At 34.1% G+C, this 12,033-nt stretch overlaps 1 protein-coding gene across 1 annotated transcript in view; it reads right to left on the minus strand.

The window, feature by feature from the left end:
* Positions 1-9,957: 9,957 nt before the first annotated feature.
* LOC131383372 (uncharacterized) overlaps positions 9,958-12,033 on the minus strand; it is a 147,456-nt gene continuing 145,380 nt past the window's right edge. Inside the window, exon 5 of the mRNA XM_058438169.1 lies at positions 9,958-10,059. The gene's annotated coding sequence lies outside the window, so the exon portion shown is untranslated. The remainder of the gene's footprint in view (positions 10,060-12,033) is intronic.

The raw sequence follows: 12,033 nt of genomic DNA on the forward strand, positions 1-12,033 counted from the left end.
ATGCCCAGCTAACTTTTGTAATTTTTGTAGAGATAGGGTTTCACCATATTTCTCAGGCTGATCTCACATCCCTGGACTGAAGTGATCTGCCCGCTTCGGCCTCCCAAAGTAGCCCTCTCCTCAGACTTTTAACCTAATCACACCTTTCACCTTACAAGACACATTCACAGGTTTTATGAATTTGATGTGGATATCTGGGGGAGGGGCCATTTTTCTTTCTGACACAGGTAGGATAAAAACAAAATCCACTTACTGGAAGAAACTTAGATGTTACTACTTTGACAAGAGAAAAAGGAATTATCTTGTTAATTTTGGTTGATCAAAACTCAATACAATTCAAAATTACTCCCTGTATCTTCCCTCATCCCAGTTTCCCTGTAGCATAGTGGCGAAGCAAAGGCTATAGAAGACATTGAGGAGCTTTTCAGCAGACAAACTACCAGTGTTCCCTTTGCCCTTTGTAGTCAGACTTTCAGGATCTTATCTTTACTAGCTTTTGGAATTAAATATATTTACATCTTTCCATAAACCATTAGGAATGCTGAAAATAAGAGATTCTTGAACCGTGATGTCAAACCATAAAACAGCTAAGTGTATACATGAGATAGGAAAAAAATTACATTGCTTTCTTCATTATAAGTCTTATTTAAATATTTATATTTGATAAAACTAAGCCCCATGTAATTATGTTCCATTATATCATTTTAGCAAAAATATGCTAATATATTTTGAAAGATATTATGTGCAAGACACTATTCTTAGAATCTTCGTGTATTAAGCCATGAAATACACTCAGCAACTCAATGAGGAAGGATGTTATTATCCTCATTTTTCACATGAGGATCCTAATATGGAGAGATGCTGGGGGTGGGGAGTAATGGTACATTCAAGTCAATTTGCACAAAGTCCTACAAGATTTTCTAAAACTCAGGCTTCTGAGTCTGCCCTCTTGATTACTGCACTAGACTAAGGATGAAGTTACTGAGACCAGTAAAATGAGACATATTTCTTTAATAGAAACATTTTAACGTATTTATTTGGAAAGAAATGGATGTAGCAACAGCATTATGCTGATTTGTCAGTCAAAGACCTCTTGCCTCCCCAATCCTAAACAGTGAATAAATCTAGTCATTCTATTTTCTTCAATTTTACTGTTAACTCTATATAAAAATTAGATTGAAACGTTAATTGTCATAATTTTACACAGTATTTATTACATTTTACTTAAGTAATTTGCAGGACCTATCAACATCATAAAAGAACTTTAAAATTTTAGAATGTAATGTATTCATTTTAAAAACTGATTTGTTTTAATATTACATATTGCTTATGTCTTATAATGATGTAAAATGTATTCATATGCAAAACAGTGATTATGAACCATATGATATATGAAATTAAATAAGGAAGAAAAGTAATTGTTACTGGGTTCCTATTATATGCCAGGCACTTTTCACTGTAAGGTAGAGTGGATGAAGTAGTCATTTTATAATCTAATATACATACATATACATATATATTAAAAGGGAATATATATAATAAAAAATATGCATATATACACATACATATATATAACACATACACACACACCCATACATATGTGTGTACATAAATGTTTTTAGACATATAAATACACATATACACATATATAGACATATATATACACATATACATGTGTATATCTATGTCTAAGCCTGTAGAAGAAACATATATATGGGTGTTTTATATATACCATATATATACGTTTTTTCTACTGGTTTGCTTTCTATGGAGATCCCTGACTGATATAATTTAGCTTGCTATGTAAATCGTATACAAAAATACATATGTGTGGATATACACATATGTGTGGATATATACATATACATATGTGTGTATATGCAAAATATCTGATGTGGGTCGGCATAAGAATATCTCTATATATATAATACACATATGTATATACACACATATGTATAGAGAGAGTGATTGATTCTGTTTATCTAGTGAAGGGTGGCAAGTTCAAAACCTGTAGATCACTCCAGCAGTCTGGACACTCTAAGTCAGCTGATATTGCAGAAATTCTTCTTTCTCAGGGAGCCTAAGTTTTTTTTTCTAGACTTTTAACTAATTGGATGAGACCCATACACATTATCCAGACAATCCCCTTTATTTAAGTCAATTGATTGTGGAAGTTAATCATATCTACAAAATACCTCAATGCAAGACCAAATGAGTGTTTGAATGAATAAATGGGCACTATAACTTACCATGTTCATAGATTCAAGTAATGACCACACCCATTTTTCTTTTTATGGAGGGAATACATTTATTTATTTAAAACTATGTGCTCTCTTCTACCATTATATATCCATCACACCTTTGCTACACACTAAAAAGAAAACAAACTGGTGAAATACTTTTACAAATTAGTATCAGTTTTCCTTTTCTATTTCATATTCTTCTTTAATAATTTTCTAATGTGATTTCTTCTCTTCCTTTAGAGCAATAGCTTGCAAATCAAAGCTTGCAATCAAAGCTTCTGTTAAAAGAACTAAGCCACAGCAATTCTTTTGTAATTCTAAGGAAAAAAAATGACAAGGATTTTGACAATTTTACAAAAAGGCACATTACACCTTGTTCAGGCATCCTTATTTTTTCTTCTTAGATTAAACATAATTGGGACATTATTGCTTTAAACCATGCTTTTCTTGTCATGTAACATTTAGGACTAGGCTGCTGTCTTTGTTCAGCAAGCTTTAAACATACAAAGATAAGATGTGATCTGCTCCATAATGACTAATTTTAACAATGAACTGTGGGAGGGTTAAATATAGGCATCACAGCATGCCATTATATATAATCAGTAACAGTGGGTACAGTAAGAACATGGAAAATAGCTGGAGGATAGGTTTATTATAAGCATTGTGGCTTGAACAAAGCGGAAAGAATGTAATGTTTTGACTGATGGAGTCTCTCTATAAAGTGCCTATGGAGATAAAAAAGCTAAATTAGTTTCAATCTTTTCTACATCTTTAGTAGACATGCACACAGCTTTAGGGTTTGCCACAATAGAAAATAAAAGAAGAAACAACCTTCTAAATGTTATGAATAAAGTTGTTTTTTTGTAAGACAAATAAATATGCTATTCATGTCGGAACATGATGTCTTTGAAGCAATAATATTTGATAATATTCACAACCAAGTAAGGGTCATTCCCAGATTATGTTCATTTAAGTTTGAATTGTCTTTTCATTTGACATATAAGAATTGGATTCTCTCTAAATCTTTTTTGCAAAAATAATTGGCCAGCAAGTCTAAAAGTTTTAAGCATTCCTAGTAATTTTGTTAATGCTTTCTTCCCTCAAAAAAAAAATAAAACTAAGATAACTTTCAAAGAAACATATATTTTTGAAGAAAACCGAAACAAACAAAAAAGAGCAACATTCTGTATTTCTGTCACCTTAGCACCACTAGGCCTGCAGATAGTTCTGATGCTTAACACATGTTCTTTCTTCTGCATATCCTTGTGAAAGTCAATGATAGAGAAAGCTGCCTGATCTCTAATTCAACCCTCATGTCTATTGAATGATAGTCTTCCCTTTGGGTTTTGTAACTAACATTATGCTTTTACTTGGTACCCTCGCTTCAACATTTTCTAGCCAGGTGACCTTGGGAAGATTATTTAAGCACACTCTGCCTTAGTGTCATAATTTATAGAACAGAGAAATTTATAAACTCTAGCCACATAGAGTTTTTCGGAGTAGTATTTTCTTCTTACCTTGAATTTATTCCATTTTAAGTTCCTTTAAGGTATTAAATATGTTTGCCCTTTTAAGCAGTCCTAAATCCTTAGGAAAGTAGGTGCATTGTAAATCATAGATGGCCTATTTCAGACTAGCTCTCTTCAAATCTGTGGATTAAGGCCATTCTTAGTTAGAGTCCTATCAGATGTTTTTTTCTGCTTTCTTGAAGTAGGTGCTTCTTCACTATTTTATGTCAATATTGTTAAATAATAGCTAATACCTTCTAACAGTTATTATGTGATGGGCATCATTCTAAGAAGTTTTTCCCATCTTATAATAAACATATGAGTAAATACCTTTTTATCAGTTTTTTAAAGATGAAGCAACTAATGCTTATATGCTAATACCGCTGGCCTAAAGTCACATGGTTAATAAATTGAAGAAAGAAAATTTTATTCAAGCCAATCAGGCTCTGCAACTTCCTGTCTTTAAAAGATTCTGCGGCAAAGTCTTCATAGTTGTTTATGACATTATATATTTCCTCGTCTTCTTTTATAATAAAATGTTTTATTTTTGTCTGGGCTAATGGTGACCTAAAATAACACTCCCCACTTCCATCTTGCATATCGAATGGTCATGTGACAAGTTCCGCCCTGTTAGACAAAAGCAGACATGTCATATGATATCAATCAAATTTTTCAACAGAGAAGTGTTAAAATCTTACCTTCCTCTGACTTTCTGTCTGTGCTATGTAATAAAGTTTTGTGATCCTAAATGTATCAAAATGGAGTCACTTATGACAAGTGACTCAGCCCACAGTGGAACTGCTGACCCCTCAAAGTGAAAAACATGAATAATGGACTGAGGCGATGATAATGCCTGCTGTGCCCAGGCACCCCCAAGACCAAATAAGAAAGTGAAGCTAAAAGCTGGCTTACATAATGACCATGGACATTCCTGTGGAGGGCCATAACACATTAAAGAAACCGATCATGGCCAGGATGCCTGCAGAAGCTCTGCCCATGAAAACTCTGAGGCCTCCTCTCCTCAGATGCTACAGAAAACTCTTCTTTGAAAGAGCAGTGAACCCCCACCCCAAGCCCTGTCAGCATGTCATGGGAAATCCAGAGCTGCCCAGCTCATCACTCAGTGTGCTGGTCTCCCATGCTACTTGCTGGGGCTTGTTACCCCTCCTCTTATTACTGACTGTGTGTGGGGTGAATGTGTGCATGATTGGTGGTGCGTAAAAGCCGTTCAATAAACCTTTAATTCTAAAGCATTTCATTGGCAACTGATACGGTTTGGCTCTGTGTCCCCTCCCCACCCAAATCTCACCTTGAATGATAATAATCCTCGCATGTCATGGGAGGGACCCTGTGGGAGGGAATTGAATCATGGGGGCGAGTTTTTTGTGTTCTGTTTTCATGATAGTGAATGAGTCTCACGAGATCTGATAGTTATATAAAAGGGCAGTTCCCCTGCTCACGCACTCTTGCCTGCGACCATGTAGGACATACGTTTGATCCTCTTTCACCTTCCGCCATTATTTTGAGGCCTCCCCAGCCATGTAGAACTGTAAGTCAATTAAACCTCTGTTTCATTATAAATTACCCAAGTCTTGGGTATGTCTTTACTAGCAGCATGAAAATGGACTAATATAACATCTGAGTCATTGTGAGGAGTTACCACAACCAGGCTGATTGAAACCTGACAGGATAGTCTGGAACAAGAATGCAACGGGTGGAGCTTTAGGATTGTTAACCAAAAAGTAACAAAGCCAGATGCCTCGAATGAAAGAGGTTTGTTTAGTCAAAGACTGACGATACACTGGGGAAAACACAAGTTCAGGAGCCTCTGTGACCTGTGCTTTTTCCAAAGAGGTTTTTAGGGACTTCCATATTAAAAGGGGAAAGAGTAGGCAGGAGGGCAAAAAAGAAGGAAAGGTAGGCAGTGAGGCAAATGGTTACATTATTGTGAGGCTCTGATTAGGGATCAGTAAATCTGCAATTTACATGTGAAAAGAGGGAGCAGAGGAAAAAATCAATTATGCATTTGTCTGGTACTCAGTACATCTACATTTTACATAAGATAAGGATGGGAAAATAGGGAGTAGAGGAAAGTCAGTCATGCATTCCTCTCAGTGTAGTTGGAAGGATGATTTCTGGTCTTGTCTTGTCCTGTACCTATGAAGATAAGCTAGTAATTGACATCGTCAGGGTGAAATTCAACAGAATTCAGTTTCAGGGCTAGTTTATAGGTGGGATATAGATCTTGAAAGATTTGTGAGGGAGGGCATCGAAGGAGATATTTGGCCTTCTATTATTGTGGGAACCTGGCTTATGGATGAGGCTACGACACACATGAGGCTAACAACACAAGGGTTGTTAAATGACAGCTATCTGTCTGGGAACAAAAGGAAGGTAGTATTGCGTGACTCAGTTCCCAAGCTTAACTTTCCCTTTGGTATATGTGAGTTTGTGTCCCCAAAGATTCAATTTTCTTTCACAATATTTATCTTGGCCCATAAGGTGGGAGCCAGTGTTTAGGAATGTCAGAGTAAAAGAGATGGAAGGAAACAAATTATATGGAACTTAATGTCATCGTCTACCTGTATGAAGATTCTCTTTGTGTGAAAAAATAAGATATTGTTAATTAATAACTACTAACTATATTTATCCATTACATGCCACAAGGTGGGAGCCACTGTTTATGAATGTCAGACTAAAACAGATGGAAGGAAACAAATTATATGAAACTTATTATCATCATCTACCTATATGAAGATTCTCCTTATGTGAAAAAATAAGATATTGTTAATTAATAACTACTGACTTTATTTATCTATTACATGCAATCTAATAAAGTTCTGATAGAATGCTTTACATTTGGTCTGAAAAAAATTAGATCTGACAAAGCACATAGGAACTGCAGACATGCTTTGCTTGGGCCAGACGCTCTTTTTAAAAAAAAAGTATTTCACATAAAGTTCCAGATTTTAGGCTACTCCTGGGATATTATATCCAGCAACACTGAGATAGGCATGCATTCTTTTGTGCAGCCCTGTGCGCCAGCTTTCTGTGTCTTTCATTAACTGGGCTTTCTCTTAAGCCTTGAAAGAGTCTGCCCATTGAACACAGCTGTCGTTGGTGTATCAGCATGGGGTCACTTCTTTGTGCAACTTGCTTTAATGTGCTACTTTGGATTAATACCCCCAAATAGTGCTAACTAAAAATAATCTCTCAGAATCACTAATGATTTCAAAATATGGAATAGAGTGCATTTGTTTGTTCAAGAAAATCTAATATAGATAAAATATTCCTCAAAAGTGAAAAGTGTGAGTAAAAATTGCAGGGATATAAAATGCCTCCACTTTTCTTTGAAAAGTAAATCATTATTTCTATGCACTATGCCTACGTATTGGGCTCACAGCAGTCCAGTAGGAGTTGTATCTAATTAGATTTTCTATATGCATAAAACGCATTTAAAAAACCTGTGGCATAAGACATATCCCACTAGCTTGTAACCATGCTATAGAAAGACAATGATTCATTAAGAATAATAGCACATAAATTGCTTTAATTATACTTAGAAGCAGCATGATACACAAGTTCTAAAAAGGAAAAAGGATCAGTGTCTTAGAATAAAATTTAAATATGATTAACTTCTCCAAGAATCATTCATAGTTGTGTCTACTCTTGTTTTCAGATACTCTTTAAGAAAAGTTAACTTCCCCCTAACCACCCTCATTTAACTGCTCTTCCTGGTAGCTGTTATTAATTTGATAATAGGTACTCCAACTCTATGCAAACCATTTCCATACTGTGTTTTAGATAACAAGGGAATAATTTGCATAGGTTCAAAAACTTGTGAAGTGCTTTCACAAGCATTAATGCCTTTGGTTGTCATAAAAATAGTGAGTACTTGGAAGTGTTTATTTCTCATGATAAGGAAATATTTCCGTAAACATAGTCCCTTCTCAACTGGCTTTGATTTACTCTTCAACATGCTAGACAAAAATTTCCTTCAAATGCCATTATCATATAGCTCACCACTTAGAGTACTTCAATATAATTGCATCTCAAGAGTGAAGGGCTTTTAGTGATTTATGTTTAAGAATTAGCTATGGGGAAATTTTTCTTATTTAAACACATATTAAAGCTAGAACATAGCTTTTTCCTTTTGTGGGCTGAGTTTCTTTCTTGCAGCCAACTAATGAGGCACTTTTTTATAAAGACTACATCAATCTTTAATATAGCTTATCTTGATCCTAGAGGTGAAGATAAAAAGACATTAAGTGCTTCAACCAGCTTATGTATTATAGCTCTAAATTTAAGAAAATGCATGTTGCCATAAAAAGGAACAAGGCAAATAACCTTACATTTATGAAAGTATACTGAGTTGCCACAAAATAAGAACTCAGTGTGGGCTGATGATAACATAAATGATTTGAGGTTTACAATGGAGGTACAGCTTTTACATGGTACAAGGTTTATCACAGAATAAGACAAAACATATCCTAAAGCCCACTACTTTTGGAGAAAGGTAACACAAAGCCAGTATCATTCACTGGCAATAAGCAATGAGCATTTGATTGTAATGATACACTCAAGTCATCCAAAAGAAAAGTAAAAACATGAAAATAAATTGAAAGAGACAAAAAAATTGAAAGAATAGTTGAGACATTAAAAACAAGCAGAGAAGAGAAAAAGACTGAGAATAGATGTAGATGTTTTAGAGTAAGGGTTAGCCAAGCCATTGAAAAGAGCCACTGAATATTAGAACTATGCATTTAGTTCATATTTTGTGAAAGTTTTGAAATACACGTTTTAAAAAGCACGCAATCTTTTCAAAAACAGTGGTTATTTTTCACTGAATAAAGTAATAGTACATGTGTAATTTTTCTAAAATTATAGGAAAACTTTCCCAAAACATTATTTATTTATTTTTATTATTTATTTATTGATTTTGAGATGGAGTCTCGCTCTGTTGCCCAAGCTGGAGTGCAGTGGTGTGATCTCAGCTCACTGCAACCTCAGCCTCCTGGGTTCAAGTGGTTCTCCTGCCTCAGTCTCCTGAGTAGCTTGGGCTACAGGTGCATGCAACCACACCCAGCTAATTTTTGTATTTTGGTGGAGACAGGATTTAACCATGTTGGAAAGGCTGGTCCCCAACTCCTGACCTCAAGTCATCTGCCCACCTCGGCCTCCCAAAGTCCCAGGATTATAGGCGTGAGCCACCATGCCCAGCCTATTTATTTTTGAACATTGGAAAAAATATAATGTGATGATAGAGTTCTGCAAAGCAGGGTTTGGAGGTTAATGGAGTTGTGGATATCCTGTTAAGCAAACAGAATGTATCATATTTTCAATTCATACATACAAATAATAGATGTAAATGGACTAAACTTATGAGCCAAGGGGTAGACTAATAGAGTAGAAGATATTCAAAAATGTTGAGAATTAGCGAGATGGCTGTACTTTAAGAGATGTCTGTTCTATCTAAGGCACCACTATGCTCAAAATGACTTTATATCTATACACAAACTGATGGTGAGCATGATAATAATGAAGATTCAAACGACTGAGTTATACAGACTATTCATTTCTTTATACATTCAACCAGCTAACCATTCTAGAGTCTATTTTTTCCCCATATGAAGCAAAGGATGATCACTGCTGTTCTAATTCAAAGAATAAAAATTATAATTACATTTATAAGGAGCAGATAATCCAGCTCTGATTAAATTCTTAGAACTACAATCCTCCTTTGGTACCTGTGGGGAATTGTTTCCAGGATATTCTGCACATACCCAAATCTGCAGATACTCTAGTTCCTGCTATAAAATAGCATCATATTTGCATATAACCTATGCATATCTTTCTGTATACTTTAAATAATTTTTAGATTACTTATAATATCTAATACAAAGTAAATATTAATAGTTGTTATACTGTATTGTTTAGGAAATAATGACAAGAAAAAAATCTGTATTTTCAGATTATATATTTCAGATATATACAGATTGTATATATATATATATTTCAGATATATACAGATTGTGTATATTCAGTACAGACACAATTTTTTGAACATATACATGTATTTTTAGATTCAGGGAATATATGTATGGATTTGTTACATGAATATTTTGTGTAATCCTTGGGTTTGGACTTCTATTGAACACATCAGCCAAATAGTAAACATAATACCCAGTAGGTAGTTTTTAGTCCTTGTCCCCCTTCTTCTTTACTGCTTTTTGGAGTCTCTACTGTTGATTAGTGGTTGATTAAACCCATACACGGGGAATCCACAAACCCAAAAGGCAAACTGTATTCTAAAAGAGAATATTGTATTAGCAAGAATAAACGACTTGCTCATGTAAATGCCTCTCACCGCTCAAAGATCAAATGTGAAACTCAAATATACCTGTTTTTGGTGTCATAATAAACATACTCTCATACTTAAGATTTTGAATTTGGCATAGAAATTATATCAATCATGATGTCAAGATTTAATATTTAATATTAAGTAAAATAAATTACGAATTACCACATGATTCTGTACTTAAGAAAATGTTGCTTCTTTTTAAAATTTGATATTAAAATTTGATAAAATAAAGTATTAAAATTTGATAAAATAAAAAATAAACTGAATTGAAATACTTTATTCAATATATTTTTGAACAGAAATATATTTCATAAATAAAATGTTTCAAAATACTACATCAAAATATCTTCATAGTATTTCTATTGAGAGAACAATTTTTATGGAATTTTACCTTATAGCATAATTTCAAAGAGATTATCTGTAATTTATCTTTGGTCCAAACATATAGGTTTTTCTGAATGTAAAATATATATATTTTGTGAGATGGAGTCTCACTCTGTTGCCAGCCTGGAGTGCAGTGGCGCGATCTTGGCTCACTGCAACCTCTGCATCCCAAGTTCAAGTGATTCTCCTGCCTCAGTCTCCCGAGCAGCTGGGACTACAGGCGTCCACCACCACACCTGGCTAATTTTTGTATTTTTAGTAGAGACAGGGTTTCACCATGGTGGCAAGGATGGTCTCAATCTCTTGACCTTGTGATCTCCCAGCCTTGGCCTCCCAAAGTGCTGGGATTACAGGTGTGAGCCACTGCCCCTGGCTGTAGTTCAATTTTTTTTTTGCATAACAATTATCTGCTAAAAAATTCAATGAATTCTATTGAGCCATATTATGATTTTAGAGACTAATGTCATAGCAACATTTTTAAATGATACTTATTTTCATTGATTTTACAATATGCTCACACAAATATTGTTTGGATTTGTGGTTGCAACAGATTCTTTTATAAAGAAGCTTCTGTTCATAGATGTTCACACAATCCTGCCCATTTAATAGTGAATTTAGTTAATTAAAATTATGTACTCTTACTCTTTTAGTTATGTTCAATAACTGGTTCAAACATCTGTAAAATGTTAATTAAGTTTGACACGTTTTTGAAGTAACTATGCTGATAAGTTTAGAGCATTTTTTAATTCTAATAGAGAACTTACTGATTGTACATAAATGATGGAATTAACCTAGGAACAATCTGAGTTATTTGCTTACAATTTATTTTTTTGCTATATACTGTTTCATTAAATTTTAACAACAGTAACTCTGAGAGGTAGTTGTGATTCACTCCATTTCCAACTGATAGTTAAATGTCAAGGCTGTGTCCTCAGTCAGCCTTATATCTGGGAACAGGAACAGAGATCTCCAGTCTCCAATCCAATATTTCTCGACTTCACTTTGCTTATACAGTGAAACTGATTAAATGATATATGCATGATTTTCTGTCTTTAAAAAGTTGCACTTAATTAAGCAATAAAATATCTTCATAAGAAACAAAAGACTATCATCGAGTGTACAAAATTGTTACATTGTCCAATAAGTCAGTAGTTACCCAAATTTTTAATTATTTGCATCACATCAGAGCATGAAAATGATACATCATTTATTAGAGAATACACTCCTCCAACACGCACATAAATACTTGCAAAAATAAAGATCTTTTTATTCTGTTAAATTTTAATATCGATTTCTGTTTCATGACTTCCAAATTTTTTGTCTAAAAAGAAAGTAATAAAATATTCAATCTATCATTCAACATATGTGAGTGTTTATGCAGAGAAAGAAAATGAGCACACCCTAACTTGTGAACAAATCCAAGCAACTGCCTTACATACAAAATTAAATTCACCAGGGTAAAGTAGAATGGAGAGTTAAATATGGTAATATAATCTTTCTCTCTTTCTCTCCTTTCTCCACACTCCCTTCTCCTATC

The sequence above is a fragment of the Hylobates moloch genome, unplaced genomic scaffold (genome assembly GCF_009828535.3).
Source record: "Hylobates moloch isolate HMO894 unplaced genomic scaffold, HMol_V3 SCAFFOLD_4, whole genome shotgun sequence".
NCBI lineage: Eukaryota > Metazoa > Chordata > Mammalia > Primates > Hylobatidae > Hylobates > Hylobates moloch.